The sequence below is a fragment of the Tachyglossus aculeatus genome, chromosome 18 (genome assembly GCF_015852505.1).
Source record: "Tachyglossus aculeatus isolate mTacAcu1 chromosome 18, mTacAcu1.pri, whole genome shotgun sequence".
In the NCBI taxonomy this organism is placed as follows: Eukaryota; Metazoa; Chordata; class Mammalia; order Monotremata; family Tachyglossidae; genus Tachyglossus; species Tachyglossus aculeatus.
Window position 1 is genome coordinate 23,077,095 of NC_052083.1, and position 10,164 is coordinate 23,087,258.

The 10,164-nt window shown below is 50.9% G+C and overlaps 2 long non-coding RNA genes across 2 annotated transcripts; both read left to right on the forward strand.

The window, feature by feature from the left end:
- The first annotated feature begins 650 nt into the window (after positions 1-650).
- On the forward strand, positions 651-3,247 carry LOC119939992. The gene is made up of 4 exons (XR_005454877.1): positions 651-726; positions 1,559-1,616; positions 2,267-2,370; positions 3,153-3,247. It is a non-coding gene; the product is annotated as an uncharacterized LOC119939992 (long non-coding RNA).
- A 2,340-nt stretch (positions 3,248-5,587) lies between these two features.
- On the forward strand, positions 5,588-9,253 carry LOC119939991. The gene is made up of 3 exons (XR_005454876.1): positions 5,588-5,703; positions 8,244-8,281; positions 8,852-9,253. It is a non-coding gene; the product is annotated as an uncharacterized LOC119939991 (long non-coding RNA).
- Positions 9,254-10,164: the final 911 nt, after the last annotated feature.

Below are 10,164 nucleotides of genomic sequence, written 5' to 3' on the forward strand. Positions count from 1 at the left end.
TGTACGGGAATTAGTGGACATGTTCCCTGCAACCCTGCCTCATCAACTCAGCACACCCGCCCCCCACTTCTCTGCCATCAGTATGGTGTCTCCTTTTCTTATACCTTCAGATATGCTTGTCTTTCACATTCTAGCAGAGTTCCCTTTCCAACTTCTAGGTACAGAATCAGTGGAATGGGGAGGACACATATGATACAATACCGGTAAGGGAAGGATCTGAGTATAAGGGTATGTGGTGAATTCTTCAGTGCATGGTGGCTGAATCTAAGTGCATGGGTGAGCTGGAAGGGAAAATAAGGTGTGTGGTGGGACTAGGGGTGGATGGGGTGAGATGAGAGCTTCAGTCATGATAGGCTTGTTGGAGAAGAAAGAATCTTCGTGAGGTTTTGAAAGTTTTGGGAGACTGCTGGTATGTCCACTATGTGGGTGAGGGGTGGGAGTTGCAGGTGGGAGGAGGCATGGGGATGGGTTGAGGGTGGAGGTCGTTCAGGTGAGACACAGTGATGGGATTGGAGCTTTCAGGGGCTTTCTAAATCCAACTCAGAGCTACCTGGAGGTGAAGGACAAAGGGGTCCTGATGACGGTAAGAGGAGGACCAGTTCCCTTCTCCTTCCAGAAGCTTTTCACCATACTTCCTGGCTGTGAACTGTTCCCCCTTCTGTGAGGATGCAGAGCAGCTGATTCCCATGGAGAAGTAGAATCAGAAGCTGAGCTTCCATCTCTGTGGTAAGATGATGGGGGCATGTGTGGATGAATTAAGGGTTATGGCAGGAGGAGGAGGTGGTGGTAGCGGCAAGCAAAGGGGCCAGTCATTCTCAGCACTGAGGCTGGTTCTGCAAGTGGGGGTTAAGGGTCTGTGGAGGCTACCGGGTTCTTTCGGACTTGACTGTTGGACTGAGAGTTCTCTAGAATTCTCTTAATTCTATAGTTGGCTCCATCCTCCCTGAGCCCACAGTCCTGTCCACAGGGTCACCCAGTACATCCTCAGCCCCTCCAGAGCTGACATCCCTCTGTGGCTGCCTCTGAGAGAGTTGGGGATGGTGGGTAGAGTAAAGTGTTAGGAGCGTAGCTGGCTAGGTGCTTTCTGGTTTGCTAGCAGGCAGGTCTTCTAAGTAATTTTCCAAGAGCTTCCCTGCAGGGCTATTCTGTGGAAGTATCATCCCTCACCTCTCCTGATATCATTTATGCCTCCTTTGGGTGTGGGAGGTGGGTAGAGGGGTGAAGGGCCTAACACTCCACCTCAGAAGGCTCTCTAGCCATTCAAACTGCCTCATTGTTCTCCAGCCTCCCTCAGTGTCTGTGGAAGTTCTCAGAGACCCTTCCTTCTTGCAATCCGTCAGTGGTACTTACTGAGTGCTTACTCTAAGCAGAATACTGTTTTAAGTGCTTGGGAGTGGACAGTTCAATGGAATTAGCAGACATGTTCTCTGCAGCCCTCACTCACCACCTCAGTATACCTGTCCCAACTTTTCTGCTCTCATTATGGTGTCTCCCTGTCTAACACATTGAGATGTACTCGTCTTCTGCAATCCAAAATAGTCCCCTTTCAATCTTACAGGTCTGCGATCGGTTGAAAGGCGTGGGCCCAGATGGCATATTGCAGCTACAGGAAGGATGTGAGTATAAGTCTGTGTTCCTGATTTCTGAGGCGTGAATTCTTCAGTGCTTAGTGGGTGAGCTGGAAGGGAAAAGAGAGAGAGAGAGAGAGTGAGAGAGAGAGAGAGAGAGAGAGTGAGTGAGTGTGTGTGTGTTTATCAGCCTTTGCATCCTCTTCTTCCAGGGAAGGAACAGTTCTGTGAGGGCTGCTGGCTTCTGGCAATAGAATGCAAGGTGGAGCATAGTGCCCATCAGTGTGTCCACCCCATTCCTCTCTGAGAAGAGTTGAGTAGGCTCCATGTGAGTCATCACAGATGTGGGTGGGGAGGTCAGAGTAGGCATCATATTAGATAGTGAATTACCCCATGCATAGCTGCTGGCCCTCCAGTCCCTTGAGGACAAGCCATTTCTGGAGTCACACAGTTGGATCTGAGGTGCAGGTTGGTATTGGTTTAGGGTAGAGTAAGCATCTGGCTTAAGGGTGGCCTGTCTCTACAGCTCTGTCTGTTAAGGCCAGTGGCTTGGGGGTCAGGGGGTGGAGGGCCAGGTGCTTGCAAAAAAACTAGGCTGCCCCATTCCTCCAGCTGAAACCACTGGCTGTTGATAGAGGGCAGGGAGGGCCAGCCACATCCCTCCACATTACTAATTCAGGTTTGGTTTTCAAGTCCAGGTTCCACAGCTCCCACCACAGCCCTCATTTCAAGTGCTCCATTGTGACACCGCACTCCATTGCGTAGGGGCTCTTCTGTGCCATCCCCAGAGAAGGCCTCGCTGGTGAGTCCCAAATACCCCGGTGACATGTTGTTTCAGTCCTGGCAGCGCACAGCTCAGGGTGGGATGGTCACGGGTAGACGCTGACCTGGATGTTCCTCTCCCTACAGAGACACTTCAGTGCATTTTCCCCACCCTGTGGACCATCTGTCTGTTGTATGGATACAAGCCAATTCCCAGAAATGCCCTGCTTGTCAAGATGGTCCCGGGCTGGGCTTCCACCCAAAAGGGAACTGTGTATGTATTATGTGTTGGCGGAGAAAGTGTGTGGGGCGTGCTTAGTGAAAGGACCACCACTCTCAGCACAGAGGTTGGTTCTGGAAGCTGAGGGTCTGAGCGGGGCACTGGCTCTGTTTGACTGTGGGACTGAGCAGTCCCAGGGCCTTTAATTCTATAGACAGGTCAAGCCTTTGTGCCCACGGTCCTGTCTGCAGGGTCACCCTGCACATCCTCAGTCTCCAGAGAAGGAACCCTTCTGGACTTGACAGCAGAGCCGTGCGGACTTCAGTCTCAGAGTAGTTCAGCGGGGGTGCTGGTGGAAGGGAATGGAGAAGGCTGGATTCTGTCTATTCTGCAGCTGTGCTGGGCCTCTCATCCCTGGAGAATGAGCCCCTCCTGGACTAAAAGTGTTGGATCTGAAGGTGGAGGTTAGAGGTGCATAATGTAGCTGTGCTGAGCTGCGCCTGGAAAGCTCACCTCTCCTAGACCATCCATGTTTGGGGGAGACTGTCGTTTGCAAAACTAGATTTTTTGCAACCCACTCTCTCTTCCTTTCCATGGAACAGATGTTTCTCCTGGAGACCAAGCGCCTGACAGATGGGGCTTTCGGCCACTGACAGAGGACAGGGTGGCGAGACGTGGGCCTCTATGATTCCTGTAATCCAGGTGCGTTCCAGTCAATCAGCTGTATTGAGCACTTACGGTGTGCACAGCACTATAGGTAGACTCCCATTCCCTGCTCCCCAGGGAGATTAGAGTATAGAGAAGGAGACAAACGTTAATGTAAATAATAATAATGGCATTTATTAAGTGCTTACTATGTGCAAAGCACTGTTCTAAGTGCTGGGGAGGTTACAAAGTGATCAGGTTATCCCAAGGGGCTCACAGTCTTAATCCGCATTTTACAGATGAGGTAACTGACACCCAGAGAAGTTAAGTGACTTGCCCAAAGTCACCCAGCTGACAAGTGGCGGAGCCAGGATTCGAACTAATAAATGATCCCTATATACATCAATGCTGGGAGGGGGAAAGGAGGGGAGCCCCACCGAGGGGAATGGAACAAAAGGAAAAGAGGGCTTAGGCAAGGCCTCTTGAAGGAGAAGTGTCTCCAATAGGCTTTGGAGGCTGGGGGGAGTCATTCAATGGAGGATATATAGACTGAGGGTGTTAGAGTCCAGAGGTAGGACATGGGCAAGAGGCCAGCGGCAAGGTAGACGAAGTTGAGGTAGAGTGATTAGGTTGGCAGTAGAGGAGCTAAGCGTGTAGGTTGTGATGTAACAGGATAGTGAGGTAGGAGTGGGCAAGGTGACTGTGTGGTTGAAAACTAAAGGTAAGGAGTTGCCGTTTGATGTGCAGGTGGATGGGCAACCACTGGAGGTTCTTGATCCTTGATCTCTCTCTCTCTCTCTCTCTCTCTCTCTCTCTCCCTCTCCCTCTCCCTCTCCCTCTCCCTCTCCCTTCCTCTCCCTCTCCCACCCCCTCGGATATCCTCCCGTCATCACAGATTTGGCATGTATAAAACAGAACTTTCTATCTTGACACCCAAACGTGTTCTCCCCCTGACTTTTCCATCACTGTACAGGGCACCGCTATCCTTCCCGTCTCGCAAGCTCATAACCTAGGCGTTGTCCTCAACTCATCTCTCTCATTAAATCCATCACTATATCCTGTCGGTTTGACTTTGGCAGCGTGGCCAAGATCCTTCCTTTCCTCTATCCAAACTACCACGTTAATCCCATCACCACTTATTCTATCCCACCTTGATTATTATATCAGCCTCCTGTTTCTTCCCACTCGACTTGATAGTTCACTCTGCTGCCCGGATCATTTTTCTCCAAAAACACTCAGGCCATGCATGTTTCCTCTCTCTGCAAGAACCTCCCGTGACTGCCCACCTGCCTCTGCATCAAAAGGAAACTCTTACCATTGGCTTTTCCCTGCTCTGCCAGTTGTCTGCTGTGTGACCTTAGGCAAGTCACTTAACTTCTCTGTGCCTCAGTAAAATTGGGATTAAGACCGTGAGGCCTATGTTGGACAGGGACTGTGTCCATCCCAATTTACTTGTATCTACCCCAGTGATAGAACAGTGCCTGGCACATAATAAGCCCTTAAGAAATACCATAGTTATTATTATTATTATTATTATTTAAAACACTCAATTACCTTGTTCCCTCCTACCTCACCTCATTACTTCCCTACTGCAACCTAGCCAACACACTTGGCTCTAATGCTAGGGTTTTCACTGTACCTTGATGTCATCTATCTTGCTGCTGGCCTCTTGCCGGTGTCCCACCTCTGATCGGGACATCCCTCCTCTCTCATAGCCGACGGACAATTACTCTATCTACCGTATTGAAGGCACATTTCCTCCCAGAGGCCTTCCCATAATAAGCCCTCCTTCCCTCTTCTCCCAATCCCTGCTGTGTCACCCTGACCTGCCCCCTTCATTCGTCACCATGACCCCTCAGTCCCAGAGCACTTATATATATATATGTGTGTGTGTGTGTGTGTGTGTGTGTGTGTGTAATTTATTTATTTCTATTAATGGCTGTCTACCCCTCTGGACTGTAAGCTCATTGCGGGCAGGCAATATATCTGTTGTACTCTCCCAAACACTTAGAACAGTGTTCTGCAAACAGTAATAGCTCAATAAATACAATTGACTGAGGGGTGAGGTGTGGGGGGTAGGAGGAAGTGTTTGCAAAATCCAGTTGTCTGCAATCTCCTACCCCTCATTCTTCAGCTTCTCCCAAACACTTAGAACAGTGTTCTGCAAACAGTAATAGCTCAATAAATGCAATTGTCTGATGGGTGAGGTGTGGGGGGCAGGAGGAAGTGTTTGCAAAAACCAATTGTCTGCAATCTCCTACCCCTCCTTCTTCAGCTTTGAGACAGTTGAGTTGGCTGGACACCGAAGGGTTTAACCAGAGAGACCTTAAAGAACAGGATAGGGGAACAAGGGCTCTTAGGTTCTGTCATCCACATGTGTCTTAAGGCCAGGTTCCATAACTCCAGATGGGTTTTGCCAGGACCAATGGAGGAGCTCCAGTGACAATTCGCTTCTATGAGACCCATCCTCCAGGCTCTACTGCCCCTTATCCAGAGAAGGCTTTGGAGGTGAGTCACAAGTCTCGTCCCCCTCGCCTCCCACACCAGGTCTGTGTCCTGTCTGCTTGGAAGCAGACAGGCATCCCACATCACCCACCCACTGCAGTGCACAGCTTGGGGTAGGATGAGTCACGCTGTTTCTCTGGTAGGGGTCAGGCCAGAGATGAGACCCCCTGGACGGCTGTTTGGAATTTGTGTTTCCCCTGGACAAAGTTTTTCATGCTACAGATCCAGTCTTATCCTATCCCCTTTCCTATCCTGCTCTGCCTTTCCCCTAGCCACCCCCTCTTCCAATGAAGCTGCTGGGGCTTCCTCCTGGGACACCTGATCTCTAACCCAGCTGCTTCCAATCAGGTGGATTACTGACGTCAGACCCGCCCCCCCCCCGCCCCCTCCCTAACCTATAGAAGCCTCCAGAGCCTGAGGCCATTTAAAGCTGAATGTGTTTGCTTGAATGGTAAGTGTCTGTTGAGTTTAGGAGGAGAAAAGAGCTGTTGGGAGGGGTGGGGGGGTAAGGAGGTGTTGAGCTTTGGGTAACTTTGAATGTGATTTTTGGGTTGCTAATGGGGGGCTCTTCTGGGCCTGGTAACTTCCTTAAAGGCATTCCCGCCAGGCTGTTCTATGGAGGTATCATCCCTCCCCTTTCCCACCCTCATTCATGTCCTGTTTGGGGGGTGGGTAGTGGGGTGAAGGGCCTGATACTCTATCTCAGAAGGTTTCATGGCCACTCAAACTGCATCTTTGTTCTCTGTCTCTCTGTGGCTGTTGAATTCAGAGACACTTTCTTCCTGCAATCAATCAGTCGTATTTATGGAGTGCTTACTTCATGTAGAGCACTGTATTCCACGGTTAGGAGAGTACAATGCAACAGACAGAATTAACAGACATGTTCCCTGCAGCTTCTGACAATCAGCCTTACCGCACCTGTCCCACTTCTCTGCTCTCCATTTGGGGTCTCCTCCTCTTACACCTTCAGATATGCTTGTTCTCCCATGCTCATGTTGTTCCCTTTCAATCTCAGTTGAACGAGGAGGACCGAAATAACCCAGTACAGGTAAGGGAAGGGTCTGAGTAGAAGAATGATGATGATGGTAGTTAAGAGCTTACCATGTGCCAAGCACTGTTCTAAACACTGAGGTGGATGCAGGGTAATCAGGTTGTCCCCCGGGGGGCTCACAAGTTTTAATCCCCATTTTACACACCAGGTCACTGAGGCTCAGCGAAGTGACTTGCCCAAAGTCACAGCTGACAAGTAGTGGGTTGTGGGGTGAATACTTAAGTGCTTGGTGGGTGTGCCAAAGTGCATGGATGAGTTGAAAGGGAAAATAAAGTGTGTGTGTGTGTGTATGTATGTGTATTTGGGTTGGGCATGGGGAGCCTGTGAGTTGAGCTTATCGAAGAAGAAACAATTTCAGTAGTGGTCTTCTAGTTATCGGAGACCACTAGCATGTCCACTATATAGGTGGGAGGCTGTGGTCCACATGAGACACCACAGTAGGGCTGGGCCTTTCAGTGGCATCCTAAACCCCACTCAGACCCACCTGGCGGTGGATGTCCAAGGGGTCCTGGTGAGGGGAAGAGGGGGACCAGAAACTTCTGGGCCACGAGGACTGTTCCCCCTTCAGGGAGGATGCAGAGCAGGTGATTCCTATGGAGAGGTAGAATCAGGAGCTGAGCGTCCATCTCTGTGGGAAGGTGATGGGGGCATGTGTGGATGATTAAGGGGTATGACAGGAGGAGGAGGTGAGCAGAGGGGCCTGTCCCCCTCATCCCTGAGACTGGTTCTGCAAACAGCCGTTAAGGCCCTGTGAAAGGAACTGGTTCTGTCTGATTGGACTGTGGGACTGAGAAGACCCAGGACCCTTCATTCTGCAGATGTCAATGTTCCCTGAACCGACAGTCCTGTCCACAGGGTCACCCTGCTCATCCTTAGCCCCTCCCGAGCTGAAACCCCTTGGTCCCTGACAGTGACTACCACTGAGGGAGTTGGGAGGTTAAAGGGGCGCTGGGGGACCGTCTAGTGTTAAGGGTGAAGTTGGCTAGGTGCTTTCTGGTTTGCTAGTTGGGAGCTGCTCTCGACCAGGTTCTGGGCCAAGGGCCTCCCTGCAGGGCTGTTGTGTGTGTTCGTGGTGGCGGTATCATCCCTCCCCTATCTTGACCTCATGACCTTGTTGTGGTCGAAGGTTTGGGGGTGGGGTAGTGGGGTGAAGATCCTAAGACTCCCATCTCAGATGGCTCCCTCGCTACTCAAACAGCCTCTTTGTTCTCCAGCCTCTTTCTGTAGCTGGGGAAGTTCTCAGGGACATTACCCCTCTTGCAGTCAATCTGTGATATTTATTGAGTGCTTACTATGTGCAGAGTACTTTTCTAAGTGCTCAGGAGAGGACAGTACAACAGAATTAGCAGGCAGGTTCCCTACAGGCTGACTCAGCACCTCAGTATACCTGTCTCCACTTTTCTGCTCTCATTATGGTGTCTCCCTCCCTTATATCTACCTTCAGATGAGCTTGTCCTTTGGCTCCTCAAAGAGTCCTCTTTCAATTTTATAGGTCCAGGATCAGTTAAATGAAGTGGACTCAGATGACAGGTAAGGGAAGGATCTGAGTATAAGGATATGTACTGAATTGCTTTGGAGTGAATTTTTCAGTGCTTAGTGGGTGGGCTTATGTTAATGGGTGAGCTGGAAGGGAAAATCAAGTGTGATTGGGGGTCAAGATCACTCTTTCCATTCTCTTCTCCCAGGAAAGGAACCCTTTTGTGAGTGCTGGTGGCTGCTGGCAATATAGTGCTAGGTGGAGGATAGTGCCCATCAGTGTGTCCACTCCAGTGCTCTCTGAGAAGAGTTGAGTGGGCTCCATCGGGGGTCATCAGGGGTATGGGTGGGAAGGACTGAGCAGGCATTGTATTAGAAAGTGAATTATTCCATTCGTAACTGCTGGACCTCCAGTCCCTTGAGGACAAGTCATTTCTGGAGTCATACAGTTGGATCCGAGGTGCAGGTTGGCATCAGTGTAGGGTCAAGTGAAGCAGCTTGCTTAAGTGTTGATCTGTCTCTGCACCTCTCAGTTAGGGCCAGTGTATTGGGGGTGAGGTGGGTAGTGGAGGGCCAAGTGCTTGCAAAAGAAATTGACTGCCTGCAATCCACATGTGTCTTAAGGCCAGGTTCCACAAATCCACATGGGTTTTAGCCAAGACAGGTGGAGAAGCTCTAGTGACACCTCCCTTACATCAGACCCATGCTCCAGGCTCTACTGCCCCTATCCAGAGGAGGCTTCGTTGGTGAGTCACAAGTCTCCTGCCCCTCGCCCCCTGCACTAGATCTGTGTCCCATTGGATCGGATGCAGACAGGAGTCCCAGGGCACCAACCCCTAGCAGTGCACAGCTCAGGGTAGGATTAGTCAAGGGAGAGAATTTGAGCCGCTATTACTCTCCAGAGACCGCTCAGAAGCTCGTCCTGGCCTTGAGGATCATCCTCTGGCAGTGTAGGTCCGGGCAAATCAAGTCTCAAATTTGCCCACCCTGGAGAGATGGAGCTGTGGGTCACATCACTGCCACAAAGGGAAGGTTTGGTTTTTTTTTTTTTGGGGGGGGGGGGGCGGTGTAAGAGAGAGAAAGAGAGACTGAGTTAGCTTTTGGGGTAGGTTAGTGAGGTAGGGGCTGCCACTCATGATACAGAGGCTGGTTCTGGGAGCTGAGGTTCTGTGCAGGGAACTGGTTCTATTGGACTTGGCTGCAGGACCCAGAAAACCCGAGCCCCTTAATTCAATAGAAGGGTCAAATCTCCCTGTGTCCGCAGTCCTGTTAGCAGGGTCACCCTGCACATACTGAGTCGCTGGAGACCGGACCCTTCTGTGTGTGATGTTGGTAGGCTTCTGGGAGGCCAGTGTCAGAAGCAGGACAGGGTAGCATCAATGTGTCCATTCCATTCGCCTCAAAGAATCAGAGTCTTGCGGGCTCCCGTCCAAGTCATCAGGGGAGTGGTTTGGGGAGGAGCAGAGCAGTGAGGCTCAGTACTAGAAGCTGGACCTTCAGCATCTGGCGAATGAGCCCCTCCAGTAGTAACACAGCTGGGGTTCTGAGCAGGGGGCCACTAAGTATCAATAGGGCAGAGCATTGCAGTCAGCTTAGCTGGGGTGGTCCATCTCTCCACGGCGCCTCTCGTGATGATTGGTTCAGTGTTTTGTGGGGGAGAAGGAAATGGAGCCTGCCAGAAAAACCTAGGTTGTCTGCAATCTCCCACCCCTCCCTCTCGAGCTATGAGACACCTGAGTCTGCTGGGGACTGAAGGGTTTGGCCACAGAGATGGACCTCAGGAGGCAGAAAGTGTGGGGAAACCTGGCCCCTCAGACTCACTAGTTCGTATGCGTCCTTTAAGACCAGGTTCCACAACTCCAGATGGCTTTCCATCAGAACTGATGAAGAAACTCCAGTGACATCTTGCTTCTGTTAAGACCCAGACTATTGTCTCT